At 47.4% G+C, this 6114-nt stretch overlaps 1 long non-coding RNA gene across 1 annotated transcript; it reads left to right on the top strand.

Moving 5' to 3' along the window:
• Positions 1-595: 595 nt before the first annotated feature.
• Positions 596-4170, top strand: LOC128643515 (uncharacterized). Its single transcript, XR_008399830.1, has 3 exons — positions 596-1168; positions 3168-3513; positions 3967-4170. It is a non-coding gene; the product is annotated as an uncharacterized LOC128643515 (long non-coding RNA).
• Positions 4171-6114: the final 1944 nt, after the last annotated feature.

Raw genomic sequence — 6114 nt, 5'->3', positions numbered from 1 at the left:
AGGGAGAGATAGGAAGAAGGTGATAGTGAGTGAGACACAGGGAGAGATAGGAAGAAGGTGATAGTGAGTGAGACACAGGGGTAGAGATAGGAAGAAGGTGATAGTGAGTGAGACACAGGGAGAGATAGGAAGAAGGTGATAGTGAGTGAGACACAGGGAGAGATAGGAAGAAGGTGATAGTGAGTGAGACACAGGGGAGAGATAGGAAGAAGGTGATAGTGAGTGAGACACAGGGGAGAGATAGGAAGAAGGTGATAGTGAGTGAGACACAGGGAGAGATAGGAAGAAGGTGATAGTGAGTGAGACACAGGGGAGAGATAGGAAGAAGGTGATAGTGAGTGAGACACAGGGGAGAGATAGGAAGAAGGTGATAGTGAGTGAGACACAGGGAGAGATAGGAAGAAGGTGATAGTGAGTGAGACACAGGGAGAGATAGGAAGAAGGTGATAGTGAGTGAGACACAGGGAGAGATAGGAAGAAGGTGATAGTGAGTGAGACACAGGGAGAGATAGGAAGAAGGTGATAGTGAGTGAGACACAGGGGAGAGATAGGAAGAAGGTGATAGTGAGTGAGACACAGGGGAGAGATAGGAGAAGGTGATAGTGAGTGAGACACAGGGAGAGATAGGAAGAAGGTGATAGTGAGTGAGACACAGGGAGAGATAGGAAGAAGGTGATAGTGAGTGAGACACAGGGAGAGATAGGAAGAAGGTGATAGTGAGTGAGACACAGGGGAGAGATAGGAAGAAGGTGATAGTGAGTGAGACACAGGGAGAGATAGGAAGAAGGTGATAGTGAGTGAGACACAGGGAGAGATAGGAAGAAGGTGATAGTGAGTGAGACACAGGGAGAGATAGGAAGAAGGTGATAGTGAGTGAGACACAGGGAGAGATAGGAAGAAGGTGATAGTGAGTGAGACACAGGGGAGAGATAGGAAGAAGGTGATAGTGAGTGAGACACAGGGGAGAGATAGGAAGAAGGTGATAGTGAGTGAGACACAGGGGAGAGATAGGAAGAAGGTGATAGTGAGTGAGGCACAGGGAGAGATAGGAAGAAGGTGATAGTGAGTGAGACACAGGGAGAGATAGGAAGAAGGTGATAGTGAGTGAGACACAGGGTAGAGATAGGAAGAAGGTGATAGTGAGTGAGACACAGGGAGAGATAGGAAGGTGATAGTGAGTGAGACACAGGGAGAGATAGGAAGGTGATAGTGAGTGAGACACAGGGAGAGATAGGAAGAAGGTGATAGTGAGTGAGACACAGGGAGAGATAGGAAGAAGGTGATAGTGAGTGAGACACAGGGGAGAGATAGAGAAGGTGATAGTGAGTGAGAACAGGTTAGAGATAGGAAGAAGGTGATGATAGTTGAGTGAGACACAGGGAAGATAGGAAGAAGGTGTTAGTGAGTGTGACACAGGAAGAGATAGGAAGAAGGTGTAGTGCGTGAGCACAGGAGAGAGATAGGTAAGAGGTGATAGTGAGGTGAGACACAGGGAGAGATAGGAAGAAGGCAAGTGAATAGTGAGTGGACATGGGTAGTGTAGGAAGGAAGGTGATAGTGAGTGAGAAACCGCGGGAGAGATAGGAAGAGGTGATAGTGAGTGAGACACAGGGAGAGATAGGAAAGAAGGTGATAGTGAGGTGAGACACAGGGGACGAGAGATAGGAAGAGGTGATAGTGAGTGAGACACGGGTAGAGATAGGAAGAAGGTGATAGTGAGTGAGACACAGGGGAGAGATAGGAAGAAGGTGATAGTGAGTGAGACACAGGGAGAGATAGGAAGAAGGTGATAGTGAGTGAGACACAGGGAGAGATAGGAAGAAGGTGATCAGTGAGTGAGACACAGGGAGAGATAGGAAGAAGGTGATAGTGAGTGAGACCAGGGAGAGATAGGAAGAAGGTGATAGTGAGTGAGACACAGGGAGAGATAGGAAGAAGGTGATAGTGAGTGAGACACAGGGAGATATAGGAAGAAGGTGATAGTGAGTGAGACACAGGGAGAGATAGGAAGAAGGTGATAGTGAGTGAGACACAGGGAGAGATAGGAAGAAGGTTATAGTGAGTGAGGACACCAGGGAGAGATAGGAAGAAGGTGATAGTGAGTGCGCACAGGGAGAGATAGGAAGAAGGGTGCATAGTGAGTGAGACACAGGGGAGAGATCGGAAGAATGAGTGATAGTGAGTGAGGGACCCACGGGGAGAGATAGGAAGAAGGTGATAGTGAGTGAGACACAGGGAGAGATAGGAAGAAGGTGATAGTGAGTGAGACACAGGGAGAGATAGGAAGAAGGTGATAGTGAGTGAGACACAGGTAGAGATAGAAGAAGGTGATAGTGAGTGAGACACAGGAGAGATAGGAAGAAGGTGATAGTGATGAGACACAGGGTAGAGATAGGAAGAAGGTGATAGTGAGATGAGACACCAGTGGAAGAGATAGGAAGAAGGTGATAGTGAGTGAGAACACAGGGGAGAGATAGAAGCAGGTTATCGTGAGTGAGACACAGGTAGAGATAGGAAAGAAGGTGATAGAGAGTGAGAACAGGGGAGAGATAGGAAGAAGGTGATAGTGAGTGAGACACCAGGGGAGAGATAGGAAGCAGGTTGATAGTGAGTGAGGACACAGGGAGAGATAGGAAGAAGGTGATAGTGAGTGAGACCACAGGGGCGAGATAGGAGAAGGTAATAGTGAGTGAGGACACAGGGAGAGATAGGAAGAAGGTGATAGTGAGTGATGCACAGGGGAGAATAGGAAGACGGTGATAGTGAGTGAGACACAGGGAGAAGATCGAAGAAGGTGATAGTGAGTGAGACACAGGGAGAGATAGTGAAGAAGGTGATAGTGAAGTGAGACAAGGGAGAGATAGGAAGAAGGTGATAGTGAGTGAGACAAGGGAGAGATAGAAGAAGGTGAAGTGAGTGAGTGAGACAAGGGAGAGATAGGAAGAAGGTGATAGTGAGGTGAGACACAGGGAGAGATAGGAAGAATGATAGTGAGTGAGACACAGGGGAGATAGGAAGAAGGTGATAGTGAGTGAGACACAGGGAGAGATAGGAAGAAGGTTATAGTGAGTGAGGCACAGGGAGAGATAGGAAGAAGGTGATAGTGAGTGAGACACAGGGAGAGATAGGAAGGTGATAGTGAGTGAGACACAGGGAGAGATAGGAAGAAGGTGATAGTGAGAGAGACACAGGGGAGAGATAGGAAGAAGGTGATAGTGAGTGAGACAGGGGAGAGATAGGAAGAAGGTGATAGTGAGTGAGACACAGGGAGAGATAGGAAGAAGGTGATAGTGAGTGAGACAAAGGGTAGAGATAGGAAGAAGGTGATAGTGAGTGAGACACAGGGTAGAGATAGGAAGAAGGTGATAGTGAGTGAGACAGTGGAGAGATAGGAAGAAGGTGATAGTGAGTGAGACACAGGGAGAGATAGGAAGAAGGTGATAGTGAGTGAGACACAGGGAGAGATAGGAAGACGGTGATAGTGAGTGAGACACAGGGAGAGATAGGAAGAAGGTTATAGTGAGTGAGACACAGGGAGATAGGAAGAAGGTGATAGTGAGTGAGACACAGGGGAGAGATAGGAAGAAGGTTATAGTGAGTGAGACACAGGAGAGATAGAAGAAGGTGATAGTGAGTGAGACACAGGGGAGAGATAGGAAGAAGGTATAGTGAGTGAGACACAGGGAGAGATAGGAAGAAGGTGATAGTGAGTGAGACACAGGGTAGAGATAGGAAGAAGGTGATAGTGAGTGAGACACAGGGGAGAGATAGGAAGAAGTGATAGTGAGTGAGACACAGGGAGAGATAGGAAGAAGGTGATAGTGAGTGAGACACAGGGAGAGATAGGAAGAGGTGATAGTGAGTGAGACACAGGGAGAGATAGGAAGAAGGTGATAGTGAGTGAGACACAGGGGAGAGATAGGAAGAAGGTTATAGTGAGTGAGACAGTGGAGAGATAGGAAGAAGGTTATAGTGAGTGAGACACAGGGAGAGATAGGAAGACGGTGATAGTGAGTGAGACACAGGGTAGAGATAGGAAGAAGGTGATAGTGAGTGAGACACAGGGGAGAGATAGGAAGAAGGTGATAGTGAGTGAGACACAGGGGAGAGATAGGAAGAAGGTGATAGTGAGTGAGACACAGGGAGAGATAGGAAGAAGGTTATAGTGAGTGAGACAGTGGAGAGATAGGAAGAAGGTGATAGTGAGTGAGACACAGGGAGAGATAGGAAGAAGGGATAGTGAGTGAGACACAGGGGAGAGATAGGAAGAAGGTGATAGTGAGTGAGACACAGGAGAGATAGGAAGAAGGTGATAGTGAGTGAGACACAGGGAGAGATAGGAAGAAGGTGATAGTGAGTGAGACACAGGGAGAGATAGGAAGAAGGTGATAGTGAGTGAGACACAGGGAGAGATAGGAAGAAGTGTGTGAGTGAGACACAGGGAGAGATAGGAAGAAGGTGATAGTGAGTGACACAGGGAGAGATAGGAAGAAGGTTATAGTGAGTGAGACACAGGTAGAGATAGGAAGAAGGTGATAGTGAGTGAGACACAGGGAGATATAGGAAGAAGGTGATAGTGAGAGGCACAGGGAGAGATAGGAAGAAGGTGATAGTGAGTGAGACACAGGGAGAGATAGGAAGAAGGTGACAGTGAGTGAGACACAGGGAGAGATAGGAAGAAGGTGATAGTGAGTGAGGCACAGGGAGAGATAGGAAGAAGGTGATAGTGAGTGAGACACAGGGAGAAGGAAGAAGGTGATAGTGAGTGAGACACAGGGAGAGATAGGAAGAGGTGATAGTGAGTGAGACACAGGGAGAATAGGAAGAAGGTGATAGTGAGTGAGACACAGGGGAGAGATAGGAAGAAGGTGATAGTGAGTGAGACACAGGGAGAGATAGGAAGAAGGTGATAGTGAGTGAGACACAGGGGAGAGATAGGAAGAAGTGATAGTGAGATACAGGGAGAGATAGGAAGAAGGTGATAGTGAGTGAGGCACAGGGAGAGATAGGAAGAAGGTTATAGTGAGTGAGACACAAGGATAGAGATAGGAAGAAGGTGATAGTGAGTGAGGCACAGGGAGAGATAGGAAGAAGGTGATAGTGAGTGAGACAGTGGAGAGATAGGAAGAAGGTGATAGTGAGTGAGACAGTGGAGAGATAGGAAGAAGGTGATAGTGAGTGAGACAGTGGAGAGATAGGAAGAAGGTGATAGTGAGTGAGACACAGGGGAGAGATAGGAAGAAGGTGATAGTGAGTGAGACACAGGGAGAGATAGGAAGAAGGTGATAGTGAGTGAGACACAGGGAGAGATAGGAAGAAGGTGATAGTGAGTGAGACACAGGGAGAGATAGGAAGAAGGTGATAGTGAGTGAGACACAGGGAGAGATAGGAAGAAGGTGATAGTGAGTGAGACACAGGGAAGATAGGAAGAAGGTGATAGTGAGTGAGACACAGGGTAGAGATAGGAAGAAGGTGATAGTGAGTGAGACACAGGGAGAGATAGGAAGAAGGTGATAGTGAGTGAGACACAGGGAGAGATAGGAAGGTGATAGTGAGTGAGACAGGGTAGAGATAGGAAGAAGGTGATAGTGAGTTGAGACACAGGGAGAGATAGGAAGAAGGTGATAGTGAGTGAGACACAGGGAGAGATAGGAAGAAGGTGATAGTGAGTGAGACACAGGTAGAGATAGGAAGAAGGTGATAGTGAGTGAGACACAGGGAGAGATAGGAAGAAGGTGATAGTGAGAGAGACACAGGGAGAGATAGGAAGAAGGTGATAGTGAGTGAGACACAGGGAGATAGGAAGAAGGTAGTGAGTGAGACACAGGGAGAGATAGGAAGAAGGTGATAGTGAGTGAGACACAGGGAGAGATAGGAAGAAGGTGATAGTGAGTGAGACACAGGGAGAGATAGGAAGAAGGTGATAGTGAGTGAGACAGGGGAGAGATAGGAAGAAGGTGATAGTGAGTGAGACACAGGGAGAGATAGGAAGAAGGTGATAGTGAGTGAGACACAAGGGTAGAGATAGGAAGAGGTGATAGTGAGTGAGACACAGGGAGAGATAGGAAGAAGGTGAATAGTGAGTGAGACACAGGTAGAGATAGAAGAAGGTGA

Source organism: Bombina bombina, unplaced genomic scaffold (genome assembly GCF_027579735.1).
Source record: "Bombina bombina isolate aBomBom1 unplaced genomic scaffold, aBomBom1.pri scaffold_1668, whole genome shotgun sequence".
Lineage (NCBI taxonomy): Eukaryota > Metazoa > Chordata > Amphibia > Anura > Bombinatoridae > Bombina > Bombina bombina.
This window is presented reverse-complemented; position numbering and strand designations above follow the sequence as displayed.